At 43.0% G+C, this 16,026-nt stretch overlaps 1 protein-coding gene across 1 annotated transcript in view; it reads left to right on the top strand.

The window, feature by feature from the left end:
• Positions 1-16,026, top strand: part of SCAF8 (SR-related CTD associated factor 8) — a 152,332-nt gene that overhangs the window by 88,413 nt on the left and 47,893 nt on the right. The gene's annotated exons all lie outside the window — the stretch shown is intronic.

Genomic DNA, 16,026 nt, shown 5'->3' with positions numbered 1-16,026 from the left:
AAGTTTTTAATTGGAGTCCTGCTCTTTGCTATGCCTGGAAGATTTGGCAATATTTTTAGGAAGAAATGTATTTGTGTGGTTGAACCTCCTTCTCCTTTGTATTATTATTTAGAACAGTTTAGAGGGCAGATACAAAAAGTTAACAAATCAAAAGAGATGCTTAAATTCAATTTGCACATGATCCCCCGGGACAATAAGGAGATCAGGCTCTTTGCATCCTTGATTTAAGGCCATGCTCAAGTATTTGGCATCTGGTCTCTATTAATTGGTAACCCTGCAAAGGTATTGGAGGAAAAAGCTGCAGAAAAGTTGAGTCTAAGCTGGCTTTGATTTGCTGTGTGTGATATATTGTGCTGAACACACAGCTGTACAGCACAGTTCAAAAGCCAATCAGATCCTTTTTACTTCCTCCTTCTTATTTTCTTCTCCAAAGACAAAATTTTAAATTATAAAAATGTTCTTCATGTAGCAATGAAGTTTGTGTGAGCAAAAACTGCTCATGGCATTTCAAAAATAAATGTGGTCCTGACAAGGCTATCTAAGCCATGCTGTATTTGGTTTGTCAACAAACAAGTGTTTGTCCCACTATGGTTAGCTCATAGCAAATATCTGAATTCCTATCAACAGAACACCTCTGACTTTCAAAATCTTTTAGTTGGTCATCACTATTATCCTGTATGTAGCTGCGTATGGATGGTGGAGTGCTTACTGCAGTGGCATCCATACCAGTGCATTTAAACACTGGTTTTATGTGTTTAAAATAAAAAAAAAAAAAAATAGGGGCAGACAGCAGCATTTCAGAGCGGCTGATCAATTTCAGCTAATCTAAAGCTGAGCTCCTGCTCACCTTCTGCCCTGTTCACACCTTCCCACGGCCTCCCTCAAAGAGCTGCACACCTAAGAGGCTTCCTCGTATGACTGAAAACATCCTTGTGTAAGAGTTTAGCTCATGTGCCAGCTCTGACACCAGGGAGAGGGTGGGAAGGAACACCTTTTAGTCAGCAGTTTAGTTGTAGGTTGGCTTATGCTGATAGAGCACCCACATCCTCAGGTGCCTCTGTGAATTAACTAATCTTATTACCTTAACTTTCTGTTTCAGGACATTGCTTCCCTATGGCTAAAAGGTGTTCCTTGATTCAGTAACAACACAAGGAAAATAAAGCACTGGAAAATCCTTAGAAAATAGTATTAATGGTGTCTTTAAAACTATTTGTGCAGTGGCAGTATTTGTGGTACCAGAAAAATACAATGCCACAAGAGGAATACATTCTTGCCATTCAAATTACTCTGAATATCAAAATGTTTTCAGAAAAACAGAAGTGAAAGCTGTGGGCCATAACAGTAAGAGGGCAGCACAAGCCCACTCTGCTAGCAGACCCTGAGCTATTAATGAGGTTTATGCTCAGTGTGTGGACAGCTGGAGCCACCAAAACTGTACATGCTTGAGCTTGACCATAGCACCATTTGAATATAAATGACAAGAATGAATTGCCCCAAGAGCAGGGCCTTATTTTGGAGAAATGGCTTTTTGTCTGTACCAGAGGCTGCTGAAGTTTGACTGTCCCGTTGAGTGAACTTTTCTGACTTTTTCTGACGAGATGGGTGACTGTTGCCCATCTGTTGAAGGAGTGATTGAAAAACAAAACACAACAAAACAGGCAAACCTTTTGGCACTCCAGTAAGGGCAAAGGTTGAAGCTTTTTGTTCTTTGGATGAATTCCCCTTTGAGATGCCTCTCCATGCTTTTCCTTGGCATCTGGACAAGCCCTTCTTTGTGAAGGGACATGAATATGCAGAGGCCTGCAGTGCACCCTCTCTTCAGTCTGCTTCAAAGGAAAGTTTCAAAAGTCATTATTTTCTGGCAACTTTAAACATCTGAATGGGCCTGTGCTGTGTAAGGCAGTGCTGGCTTTACAAACAGTATTAGCTGATTTTGATGACTTGGAACAATTCAGTATTTGCTCAATTAGAACAGATACTAAATGTGGACTGTGTAGCTTAGCAGACAAGAGTGTTGGTTTTGCTGACTGAATGTAATGTGTGAATATGGACTTCACATTCAAATGAGATGATCTTAAGTAATTTCCTTAGCAGAAAATAGTCCATTCAAAGAATAAGAACATCTGTTCAGAGCTGACCTGAAATAAATTGTAGTTTTAGAAACAGGTCTTTTGTCCAGCATTGTTTGGGCACTAGACATGTAAGAAACAGTTGACTCTCCAGCTCACAGCTGAGGTTTCAATGACATGTCTGCTACAGCTGAGCACACCACATCTTACCTGTGGCTGCAGTTCTGTTCCTGCTGCCAGTCTGCACTGCTGTGATAGCACAGGCTTTTACAAACATCAGCTTGCTTTAGATTGCTTACAGTTACATTCCTTTGAGTTTGAACTATGTGTGTGTGTATGCTACTGTTGATTCAGCCTGTACATACACAGAAAACCCCACCAGTGTGGAGGGATAGAATGTAAGAAAATAAAGGTAGTGCATAGGTAATCTCACACCTGCAGAGTTGCAGCTGTACTAATCAGCAAAGATTAGGAACAGGCCTGCCCTTAATAGGCCACAGCTGTGTCAAATAAGAAGAAGAGTGCTACAAAAGAGTGGGTTAGCTGATGGTGAGGAGAATTGGAGTTTGCTGTTTGTGCTCTGAAGGGAGATGGAGTTTGCTGTTTGTGCTCTGAAGAAGGAGTCAGTGCTGTGAGGAGCTGCCCATGAGAGATCACTGAGAAGGTATGGAACTTTTGCAATAAGACAACAACACACCTGTAATCATCAAATGATTATATATGTTAGCTGTTACTCTAAAAAGCCCAAGTTTCTTAGAAACTATGCTCATATTTCATAAGAAATTATGTACCTTACTTTTTAAGTTCTCTGTTGCAAGCTCCCTCTAGTAATCAAGGTTTAGCTTGGATATTAGGAGAGAGTTCTTTACTGTGAGGGAGGTGAGGCAGAGGAACAGGTTGCCCAGTGAGGTTGGTGATGTCCCATTCCTGGAAGTGTTCAAGGCCAGGTTGGATGGAGGTCTGAGCAACCTCGTCCAGTGACAATTATCCTTACCCATTACAGAGGATTGGAACTAGATGATTTTTAAGATCCCTTCCAACCCAGGCTGTTCTATGATGCTGTGAAATCTTGTTAAATACTAACTAAGAGAGTCTCAAAGAAGTTTGCAGGCAGAGTATCATTTATTCTAACTTGTAAGTAGATAAACCAAGTCACCAGAGAGCTAAGTAATTTCATGGACATTTCACAAGAAGTTGCTTCACTGCAATCAACAATAAAAAAATTAATGATCATGTAAGGAATCTTACTTAAGAAGTTATCACAAAATTTTTGTCACTCCCTGCTGTGTTTGCCTTCTATGTGAAGAAAGCTCCTCTGTCAGCAGCTTCACTTACCTCAGCTGCTCTGAGAGTTCTGCACCCATGCCCTCTACATCTTGCAAGAAACAATGAGGTTGCTTTACTCTGTATGATAACCTGAACTGCCCTCCAGGAATTGCTGTGAAGGGCCAGATCTTATCACTGTTTTCTTTATGTCAGAGTTAGAAGTTCCACTTTTCACCAAGGCTCCCTGTTGCCAGCACAGAACTCTAAAATATTTTCTACCTTTGTGTTACTACTACCAGAAATAAACAGAGAAGTGTTTGATCAACTTCAAAAGAAAAACCAGTCTGAAAAAAGCTGCCACCTTCCAACTCAGAGAGAAACAGGTCAAACTGTTCAGTGAAATGTTCCCAAATGTAGAAGCAGGAGGCAGTGGTTGCAGAGGGCTGTGGGATCTGTGCCCTGCCTGCAGGTGACCTGCTGCCAGGGTTGCTGTGAGGCAGAAGGCACTGTCCTCCCGTGGCCCCACAAGACGCATTTCATGGCAGATGAGCTATGGCAGGAGAGGGGAAGCTTTTCCCAGCTCATTGTTACTCCTGGGGACAGCAGAGCCATCACAGGGATAGCAGGCACTGAATGGGAACTGGGCTGAAGCTGTGTGCATTGGCAATATGCTGCATTTTCAAAGCAGTAGTTAATTATTGTACTGAGTTCCCAAGGCATGTGGTAGATTCACTGTCTGTGGGAATACTTAAGTCAAACTTCTTGACCATTCAAAGGGTGGTGATGTCTGGTGCAGGCAGAAGAAATGTGCTTGATGTGGAGCACTTGACCTGGAGCTCTCTGTTACCTAATCCCAGACTCCCTTCATAGCCACCACTCTTTTTTGACACCAATATTGACTTTGCCTTCAAGCAAGGGAGTTTGTGCTCTGTCTCCATGGGGATCTGGCAGTGCAGGTCTCTAACCATCAGTGGGTGTCAGAAAAATAGCAATTTCAGTTGTATCTTGTAAAAGTCAGCCAAATAGTGATGTATTCTTTAAAATCTCAACTGTGTAAGTTCAGACTGAACAACAAAAAAAATTCCTTACTCTTTCTTAGGCACAAAGCTTCCTATTAAATCAATTTTTTTGAAAATTAGTAACTAGATATTCAAAATTGCTGAAACCTATTGCCCTCAGTAAAATTTTGGAAACTAGCCAAAACCAGGGGAGTGTTTGCTTGTTCATTCACAAGAAGTTTTGTTTTGAAAAATGACCAAAATTACATGTGATATCCAGATCAGATTCTTACCCCAGAAATCTTGCTTTTGCTGCAACACTGGAGTGTTATGTACAATACAGATTTGGACAGTTTTAGGAATTCTCTCCCCAGAGCTTTATGTATAGCAGATTTTGTCAGCTGAATTTCTTATCAAAAGCCTTCATGAGAGCCAGGTTCTGCTGCTTGGTTTGTTTTGGTTTCATTGCTTGTCAACCAAAGAGCTGCAAAATAAGCGTCAGAATGTGAAAGTGAGTCCAGGTAAGCTAGGGCAAAGAGCTGCAAGCTTTCCAGCTGGGAGACACTGTCTGATGTCACACAGCCCCTCTGACTCCCCAACACATATTGTGTATATTAAGCAACTCATAAGTGCTGTTCTGAAGTTTGTCTGTCAAAAGCCCTGCCCAAAATTGTGCTTGGTTCTCCATGGCTGATGTGAGGTGGAAATAGCTTGGCTTTCTGTAGCTTGGGTAAGAACTGAAGCACTAGCAGACCTGGAGAATAGGCTTTGTGAAGAAGTCAAGCCACAAGTTGGCAGAGATGGGACCAATCATGTTTGTTTCCTGAAATCACTTCTTTTAACAGCAGGGGAAGTAGGAATGGCCTCTAGTACAAGTAAAACCACCCCTGCAGAGTTTGAACAATAATTGTCATCTCTATGTGGAAGACACTCAAAGTTGTTTTTTGGGGGGGTTTATTCTTTTCTGGAGTGCATATTGTGTACATCAGCTAATTCTTTTTCCATGGGCATTCTCACAGTGACACAGTAAATGAAAGGCTTGTTAACATAGCTTTGAAATTGTCATCTCTTCACTCACTAATGCAACTTAACTTCACATAGCTGATTTCAAGTGCTGTTACAATAAGAAAAGCATGACATTTACTTAGCTGTTAATGTAGTGTCCAAAGAGAATGTTATGCATTCCTATTCCAGCTCCACTTCTCAGGCAGTTTTACAGTCAACTTCTGCAGGGAATACCAGAGCAGTGATTCATCATTAAGGACAGTCCATTCCATCTCCAGGCCAGAACACTGGATTTCCCAAATGTCACAGTTTATAAGATACTGTCAGTGATGAGTCTCCATTTTCTGTGCTGTCAGTGTTCTGTGTTTGTTTCTAAGGATTTCCAACCCTGAGATGGTGATTATTTTTTTCTCTTTATCCATAGGCATAAATTCAGGAGCTCCAGAAGCACTAAACTAATATATTAGGTGATAAATCAAAGCAGTCTTGGAAAGCATTGTGTGCTGTGGCAGAGACAATCAATAGGAGAATCTGTACATAGCAAATTAGTTCTGTAATGAATTACATTCCAGGCCCTGGGCCCTTCTTGTGTGCAATCACTGCATTATCTCTTCCTGTAATAGCACAGAGTATGTGCCTGCACTGATTTGTGGAATACACTTGTGCTAAGAATTACACGCTGAATTCCTGTAGTTGAATTTCCTCTTGAAGTTCATGGCAAAGCTTCCACAAACTGCAGTGGGACAATGATTCAGGATGATAAATATCTATCAGTGCCCAGCAGAGACACAAACTGCTATGCAGAAAATCATGGATATTTGCTACACAAGGAAACTCTCATCTCATCGTGATGGCATCCTTATGTAACTGAACTTGCTGGGAGCCAGTGTAAACATAGAAATTCAAGGGAGAAAATAGTGTCCTGGGTGGTGAAAATATCCACTGCCTGTGAGTGTGTACAGTTACATAGCAGGTTCTTTCCCTAGTTAAGTCAATGGGAATCAATTAGTCCTAAATATGCAAGGCTATCAAAACTGCACCCAAAAGAAACGAGAAGAAAACACAGAGATACAATTATTGCAGAAAAAATGAATAATGCCATTCTGTATTTCTAATCTTCCTGTGTCCCAAAAGGAAAATTCAGTTGTTACCTTAAATAAGTTTCCAGCTCCTGGGGCGTATCAGGCTTAGAGACCAAACAAAAGCTCTCCTGCCCCTAAGATTCCTGGTCTTTACTCAAGAACAATGAAAAATAGAAACACATGGAGGCTGTTTGAAAGATGAAGCCTCTTCAGCAGCGGTAGCACTTCAGATGATGAATGCTGCCATTCCAGTTTGGAAAGGCAACTTCAAAGTCAGCGACGTGTTTACCTGGCTTGGTGCCCTGTAGGTCTTTCCTCCCATCCCAGCTGTGTTTCTGTGCATAGGAAAGGTAAAACCATGCTCTGAGTCATGGCAATGCTGTGAAGTTGAAGTCATCGACCAGTTCTGCTTCATTAAATCTGTAATGAGTGGTGCTGGCCCTGGAAGTGTTGGTCAGTGATTTGTGGAAAAGCTGTGTAGGTTCTTTTGGGGCAATTGGCCACAGCAGGGCCAGTGAGAGTATGTGGCCACCTCTGGTCTTTTGACACCCACTCCTAGCAAAGCAGCTGCCATGTTCCATGGTAAATCAAAGAGCAACCTCTGAGGTCAGAGCTCCAGCAGCACAGAAAATCATTCTGATGTAGACAGCTGCTGACCTGCTGCAGTGGGGAAGTGTGGGTTATATAACTTCCAAATGCAAATGAGAAGAGTCTTGTAATAAAGTTTAACTTTAGTCTTAGGCTATTCATATTATCGTGCCATTTTAAAAATACCAATTCTTTGCTGTTCCCTTTACTTCCACATATTCCATTTAGCCTAACTCTTCATTCTTGTTCTTAAAACGTCCAGGTTCTTAGGAATCATTTCATATTTATTTCAGAACATCTTTGTAAGTTCTGTACATGCTTTTAGAGTGTGCTTTTCAATGGCAGCTCTATGTTCTTATGGATGAAGACTGGCACTTAGGTGAGTTTAAAAGCAGTTCTCTGCCACGTTTGGCACTTGGCATCTACAAGGTCTTTCTAGGGCACTTCATGCCCACCCCAGTCAGGGGCAGGATGGTGGAGTTTCCCTTCCTTTCTGAGCTCCAGCACTTGCCATCCTTCCTGCAGAGACCCATGGGCCGTGGTGGCAGGCACCCTGCAGGGCCAGGAGCAGACAGCGTGTCCCGATGGATTTGCCGAAAGTTAAAGCAGCTGAAGCAGAGCCTGGGAGCTGGCTTGTTGCCACTGTGGACTCCAGACAGGAGGGATCTTTGGCAGCATTCCCCGGGTCTCTGAATAGACGTAAAGGGAGCCAATTAGTAGCTAAATGAAATTATGCATTCAGTCAAAGTTTAAACAAGAAAAAGTAACTGATTGCATTCATTGGGAGACTTGAATAAAAACACCCCTCAAAAGAGCTCTTGCTCCAAAGCAAGGGCTGTTTGCCCAAGTATATTTTCCTTCTAGCTGATGTAAATCTACCACTTTTTTCCTCCTTTTTTTCCCTTTTTACTTTTTCTTTTTCCAGTCAACTGGCACTGTTAAATCTTTTCATACTTTGCTAATCAAAGTGACTTTAGATTTGTTTGCTTTCCCTTTACTTTTTCCTGGATAACTTTTTTGGGGCCTGGTTTGTTCAGGTTGTTTTTTTTTTTGGGGGGGGGGGGGTTGTTGGGTTTTTTGTTTGTTTGGGGTGGGGTTTTTTTTGTTTTGTTGTGAGGGGTTTTTTTTTTGTTTTCGTTTTGTTTTTTCGGGGTTTTTTTTGTTTGTTTTTTGTTTGTTTGTTTTGTGGGGGTTTTTTTGTTATTGTTGTTGTTGGGTTTTTTTGTCAGGGTGTCCGCTGTTGCCCAGCGCCGCTGCCGCGGGTCGCTGTCCCGGGTCCCGGCGGTGCCGGGGTGTCCCGGCTCCTGCGGGAGCGATCCCGGCGGCGGCGGGCGCCTGTTGTTCCCCGCGGCCGCCACGGGAGGGCGCCCCTGGCCAGCCGCGGGGCGCTGGGTCCTGTCCGCCCTCACAGGCCGGCGCTGTCCCGCTCCGAACTATTCCAAATAATTCAAAGGGAAAGATACAATCTGGGGAGCCGAGGGAGAACAGAGGGGTTTTGAACAGCTTTTGTGCTTCTGAGGCGGTTTGAAGGCTTTCATGCTCTAGTGACATCATCCCTTTCCCCCGTCACTTGAGGAAGCCTGTCACACAGCCACATGGAGGGGGAAAAATTGAAGAAATAAACAGAAAACCGCCATTTTTAATCTGTGTTTTATAGCCCATTCTGTCTTTACTTCCATGGGAAGTGACATATTCTCCTGCAATTGCCATTAGCTGTTTTATTGCAGAAATGTTCTCCATTCCTCAGGATTCCTCTGCGGCCGAGCCCATCCAGGCCGCCCAGCGGAAAGCAAACACCCGCCCGTGTCCCTGCTCCAAAGCTGGGCCGGGGATTAGCAGCTAGCCAAGAGATCGGCTTGTAGACCTGGGCACCGGGGCCTTCAGAGCCTTGGCCGCCTGCTGCTGGAGCCAGCCCGTGTGGCTGGCCGTGGAGGGGCGGCTTAATGCTGAGGCCAAGACAAGAAGTAGATAAAGGAGTCCTGACTAGGCTGGCCTCAGGCTCTGTCTCTGCCTGATCGCACAAACCCCACACGGAGCTTCCTGTGTGAGCAGAGTGCCAAAGGTGCTTCCCTGCAGGATGGCTGAGCCCAGGCTGCGCTGTGCGTTGAACTCCTGCTGCTGTTCCTGCTCTCTTTGAGCTGCGTGGTCAGAACTGACTTAGCTTCATGCTGTGTGGATGTATTTTGACCAGTTCTTCACACATTAAGAAACTGAAATGTTTAACCACAATAAAGAGTTGAGGTTACCTTTGAAGCATCTGGTGAAGGAAGACTGAGAGGGAATGTGAAGCCAAATCTTTCACCCATCATCAGCTCTCTGAGGTGTCACAATATTTAACAGTTGCAGAGCACACAAACATTTATGGGGCATTTGAGAATGAGCAAAGATGTTTCATGAAGCAGAGGCTATGGATCTGTATAGAGAACTTTTATTGTCCCCTTGCTGCCCGTGTGAAAAATGGGAGGTGAAGAACTGAGAGGGGAGTAACTCAGCTGTTCCCAATGGAAAAGATACAAGTTTCTTGTATCTTTTCTCAAACACAAAGAGAAAATTCATTTTATCTTCACACAGCCTGGAGACCTTCACACTTGGGGAAGTAGAAGTCAGTGTGAATATTCAAACTGGGCAAGCTGTAATGTGAGCAGTGAAAGAAAGTGCTGCAGTCAGGCAGAGACTGAGGAATGTAGGTCCCTGGCACACTGGTTAGAAACTGCTTTCAGGCAAGGTTCAATCCAAAAATGGATTGAAATAGCAGACCATCCAATTTGACTGTAGCAGGACTCAGAAGACCAGATGAGGAGATCTATTATAATTCAGGCAGAACAGAAGGAAATACTGAGACCTCTGTCAGGTAGGGTGTTTCAGATAGAAAACCTCTACTTTTGGCATTAAAATTGAAACACAGAAACATTTAGCTGCTGAAGCCAAAGCAGCTACGCCTAGGTTAAACAGCTAGCAGAAATGCCTAGCTGGAGCAGGGGTGGCAGCCTGGGTAGTAATACTCATTTTCTTGGAAAAATCTGTATTTTCTTCCATTTAATCAGTGCTTCTGTCTGCTTCCTTGTATGTTCCTCGGCTGCTGTAACTCTTACTTTCCACACTGGAAAGCCAGGGACAGGCCAAGCAGGGAGAAAGGCAGTGGTCTCCTTTCTGCCTTAGCAAAACCAAGACCTTTCCCCTTCTTGTGTTCCTTCCTCTCTGTCTTCTTCAACACACTTCTCTTTCCAGCCTTTTTTACCATCTTCTGACATGCTCCTGTGCCTCCACTTTTATACCAATCACCACATTTAAAGCATTTGGAATTTTAGTTGGCCTTCCTCTCTCATCAGAAACAACTTTTCTCTGTGCCTTCATTTGTGGGTCTGTGGGTCAGCTCCAAGGAGAGCTCATGAGAATGAACCCTTTGGTTGCTTCGTATGGCTCTTGTACAAGCAGATAGGTTTCAAGAACACTGTTTGTGTTGTGCTTAGTGCAGAGAACCATCTCTTCCATCAGTGAAAACAAAGCCCCTGTGCCTGACAGGCTGGCTCCGTGGCTTTTATTACATGTCATAGGAGAGGGATGGCTGCAAGCACATAGGCATGAAGGCAGGTCCAAAGGGTTTTCAGCTGTGAAAATATATCTGCTGTCTCCCCCAGACACAGAAAGACTGAGTGCAGCCACAGAGCAAGTTCTCTCCATGTAGGTAAAACCCCTTGAGCTCCCCAGAGCTCAGTTTTCCAATGCAGGAGCACTGCAGGGATCTCCTTTACCCAGCCCACAACTATTTTTGCAGTCCTACTGCTGGTCTGCCTCCAGTGGCCCCAGCACAGCTGTGCTTTACCAAGCCCCACATGAACCTTCTCTAAGTGTTCCCAGAAGATGCCTGCAGCCACCTTTCCAGCAGAAGGAAAGGGTTCCATGCATCATTAGCAGGCCATGTTTACCCAGGAAAGCCGAAACCCCTCACAGAATGTGACGTATGCACACAGGGAGGCCAGCTGCCTTTTTTGAAAACACAGTGACACTTGAAGGCTGCCAGATTCTGCAACTCTTTCATGGTGTGCAGATGGTGAAGCTTTTCAACAGATTGAGAAACTTGGGGGAAAAAGGAACAAGAATTAGGAATTACAAAAGCCAAACACAAATCCTCTGACAATTGTCAGCGCTTGGAGTTACAACACATGCAGAGGATGGCAAAACCACTGTCAGTGAATCACCATAGAATGTGTCGATTTGCTTAATTCCTTGGGAGTCATGACACGACTCATTCCCAACCTGAAGACCAAAGGAAGGTTTTAAAGGAAAAATATTGAATAAAACACACTCTTTGCAAAAGAATGAGGAGAGTTTGAATTCCAGTCTTTGATATAATTTCATTAATGCTTTGTGATCTGATTGCAAAACAGGGCCATCCCTGTTTGATAACATCAGGCACTCATCTTTAGTGGAGCAAATTGGCTACGTGTGGGATGGACAATGCTGAGCAAGACTTCACTTCTTTCACTGACAAGTGTTGTCTAATGTTCTGATGTGTTCTTTAATGCAGTTTTGTAATTGATGTCCCTGCTCTGCAGGCAGGGTCCTAAAGAAGCGAGGTGGTGTAAAAATACTACTTAAAAGACAACATCCTTCTTTTTCAGTGGGGATATGTGAAGCCTTGATTCACATGGGAAAAGAAATTTTGATTGTATGAGTCATTTCAGCCTTTGGATGCTTAACAAAATGTACAGTGTGATCTGATGCATGACTAATGTGTTTGTGTATTTAAGAGTCTGTGGGTGCTAATGGAAGTTACAGAGGCATATCTAGAAAAGAAGACACTTCTGAGCATATTGGTTCATTACTTTTCATCTATACATAATCAACTGCTGTTTCATAGATCTAAAAAAATTCCTCAGTGTTTTGTGTGTTTTAGGACTGCACTTCAAAAGTCCCCTACATCAAGTCTTTGTTTAAACATCCCACTCATCTACCATTAACCATCTCATTGTGTTTCATTTCAGTTCATTTGCAAAGCCTGTGCACTATCTAATTAACACAAATTTTGTTGCTTGCTGCAAGCTTCCCTTCTCCAAGCTGTCACTCCCAAATATGTTCATGAGAAATTTCAGCCTTTGTTAATTGCATTTGCAAAGTGACCTTTATTCTCTCTGGATACCTTCATTATTCACAGGTAGTTACTAAGTAACCTGTAGGAATGCTGCAGGCGTGCCATCTCTTATTAAGAGTTGTGCTCCCTGGCTATTCAGGGTTGGTGTTGTGGGACTGACGGTGCGAACTCTCTGGTATTGGCTCTACCCTCCATTTGGGAATGATGTTCATGAACCAAACTTCTTGAAACTTCTTAATTATCAGGAATTTTCTCATGACAAATTGAGCCTGAAATAGCAAGGAAAGAATGTGGAGAAAAGTCCTGATATTTGTCATTCCCTTTCACCAACAGTTTACATATAATAATTCAAACAAAATAATTAGTTACATTTTTAATTAATACAATTATGAAAATGAATATTAATAATTTCTATTCACCCTAGGATTTATGTGGTGAGGATTCATTCTAAAGACTGCTCACATTGAACTTAGTGAAACTTTGTGAATAGTTTCATTTATAACTTGGAGCACTCTGAAACACCTTGCTATTGGATCTTCACATGTGGATCTTTGCATTCTTTGAATCAGCGTTTATAATGGAATCATAGAATGATCTGGGTTAGGAGTATCTTAAAGATCATCTACTTCCAAACCCTCTGCCATGAGCAAGGACAGCTTTCACTAGACTAGGTTGCTCAGAGCCCCATCCAATCTGGTCTGAAACACTTCCAGGGATGGGACATCCACAGCTTCTCCAGGCAACCTGTTCCAGTGCCTCACCATTCTCACAGAGAAGAATTAGAAGAATTCCTTTCTAAAATCTAATCTAAACTTATTCTTTTCCAGTTTGAAGCCATTCCCCCTTGTCCTATCACTGCATGCCTTTGTAAAAAGTCTCTATCCACCTTTCTTATAGACTCCCTTCAGGTATTGGAAGGCCACAATTAGGTAACTCCAAAACCTTCTCTTCTCCATGGCCAGTTAAGATTTACTTTACACACATATATTTTTCAGCTCTCATGAGTATCCTGTTGACCCATCTCCTTCCCTTTCCTGCCTTTAGCTGTGTTTTGCACAGGCATTACCATGGTATTTGAACACCCATCACATTGCTCTGGCACCACACTGTAATGAGGTATGTAGGCAGAATGGACCAAAAATTAATTTTAAGCTCAGAGTGTAAGCCCATCTCAGTTGAAACAGGTAACATTATCTCTGTTTCATCCTTCTGCTGTTAGTACTGAGCAGAATTGTCACAGCATGAAGGAGACAGGACAATCAAAAATACCTTCTGAGTTTCTCTTAGGTCAAATACATTGTCACCCCAGTCCTGTGCTGAATTTAAAGCAGTTCCAGTAGTGATGCCAGACAGTGACTCCAATACCTAATTCTGCACCTAACAGAAAAATGACATAACACAAGAAGAAAATAAAAAACTTTGAACCTGTTTGCCCCAGGACAGTAGGACCAGAAAGCATTTTCAATGATCCCACCACTGGCTTCAGACACAAAAGAAAGGAATGAGGACTCTGTCAAATTTCCAGTACTATGTCCAAGTGTTCTCAGCCAGTGACAACTCCTTTAGGTGTTCAGTATTAACCCATTAGCAGGAGGATTTGACAGCCATTATCACCTGAGACAGTTAGAAACTTTTGCTTCCCTCCCTGGAAGTGTTTCAGGCCAGTTTCAGTGAGGCTTTGAGCGATCAGGTCTAGTGAAAAGTGTTCCTGCCCATGGCTGGGGGAATGGAACTAGATGGAAGGTTCCTTCCAGCTGTGATGCTGTGATCTGTCTGCTTTTGAACAAGAACAAAGGCCAAATGCATGTAGCAAAGGAGACACAAAGATCATCCTCTTCTGAAAATGCACATGCAATGAACAATGACCTCTGTGTCAGCCCACAGCACTGTCTTAGCACTAAACTCTCCTTGGTAACATTACAAAACACCTTTTCTTTTCATATTTTATTTTTCATGCTATTATAATCATTACTCCACAGAACAGCATTGCCCTTCCTTTCCCAGAAGCTGTACAGATCTGTACACTTGTGTCGCAACTGTGCCACTCATAAACTGGCTGCTCAACAGTGTTACAAATGCCAGGTGTATTGCAGTATTTTTCACTTTCAAGGCAGTGCATTTATCAAACACTGTTTTGGGATTACTCTGTTTCCCCATAATAGGTGACCTTTATGTGGCTTGCAGAGTTGTGACATTACGTTGGCTTTTGCTGGCAGCTGCCTGGTGCCATCCCTTGTAATGCCACCGATTCCTGCAGCAGGCATGGGAGGATTGCCAATCCTGCAGGATTTTCAGGGGTCAGGCTCTGTAACAGTGATGTCCAGCTGCTGAACCTAAGTGAAGGGGAAGAGGTGCTGATATAGAAACAGTGCAGGCAGTGCTGCAAGACCTGCCAAGCGTGCGCACTTCTTTGGGAGCCAGCTGTGGTCTGGATGTAAGGCCAGCCAGGCTCAGGGTGTAACTGCTGAGGCCCTGGCACACAGCAGACATTGAATAGGGATAGGTTTACTCCATACTTATATCTGTTTACCCCTGGTAAAAAATTCCAGCAGATTTTTATTTCTTTTTTATTTTGTTGCAAATGTATTTTGGGAAAGCAAATTTATTTATGTGTCCATGCTGTGGCTTTATTTAGCAACTTGAGCGTTGTTTTTCATTTTGCTTAAGCTGCCCCCACCTGCTGCATTGTTTGAACTAAATGGACAAAGAAAAGGGAGACATGTGTGTTGGGAAAAGAGCAGAGAAATTGTGTCTGGTTTGATGAGGTGATTCCCTGTCTGAGACTAAGGGAATCTCTTACTATTGTGCCAGTGCTGCTGGAAACTCGCAATGGCATTTGATATTGAGAAGCCTTGTGTGCAACTTGGAGTTAGCAGCCTACTGACTCATTGGCAACAGGGGTTTCTTTTTTTTTTTCTGAGAGCAGTCTGATCTCTGCAACCAGATGCTGTGACAGTACTCTGTCCTGCTTCTGATTTAAAAATATACCCCTTGCCAGGCAGTGGTACCAGGGGCAGGAGCTGATAATGCCCAATCCACTGCTGCTATTGGATTGGACAGTCACCCCAAGTGCTTCAGAAGAGACTGCTGTCTCCATGAACATTAATTTCTTTGCAAGTGCCCCAGCCTGCCAGGTCACAGGGAATGTCACTGCAATAGTGCGATTTCAGGAGGGATTTCTCTGGGCTGTGCTTCACCTTGGTTAAAAAGAAGGCCAACTTGCTGCCAAAGGATACAACTGCAGCTCACAATAGGTGTCTGAGTAACTATAGCAGAGTGACACATGGTGACAAGATCATACTGGTGAGCTTTCCATCTTGCAGACTCAACCTTACTGGTCTTCCCTTTCACCATAGGCTGACCGCTTGTCACAACAGCTTTCTGTTTCTAGGACAAAAGTATTAAAGAAAATTTTATGTCCTTACTGTGGAGTGATATAGGAGCAGAAGTCCTTCCCTTGCATGTAATCATAAAGCGTGTCACTTTGTGATACAGAGTCTCCCCATTATTCATTTTGTGAGCTTTGCAAAACTTTGGACTTTTGGTGTATGACTCATACCACTAACTCTGTTCTACCACAGACAGAAGCTATGTGAGAGGCTAATGGAAAATCAGAGCTTGCAGTAGTCCAGGTTTAAAATGCAGAGTCAAAAGGCACTGCCAGTGGTGAGAGACTGTATTTGTGTCATCATGCCAGTATGCTGATCCATCAGTGCTGGAGCATGTGGGATACCTCTGTGACAGCTTTCACAAAGTCATACATCAAATTACAGGGACATGCCAGTGCCTTTGGAAAAATGGCTTTTGCAAAACCCATTTCTCCCTGACTACACATTCAAATTCTGTGAATGAATCACTGTATATAGAAAATAAGTAAAGAAAATAGAGTGGAGTAGTGTAAAATTGGAAAAAAATACTTCAAGGTG

The sequence above is a fragment of the Agelaius tricolor genome, unplaced genomic scaffold (genome assembly GCF_023055355.1).
Source record: "Agelaius tricolor isolate 1412-34295 unplaced genomic scaffold, bAgeTri1.0.p SCAF_1, whole genome shotgun sequence".
NCBI classification, from domain to species: Eukaryota; Metazoa; Chordata; class Aves; order Passeriformes; family Icteridae; genus Agelaius; species Agelaius tricolor.
Note: the sequence above shows the minus strand (reverse complement) of the source record. Positions and strands in the feature narration are given on the sequence as shown.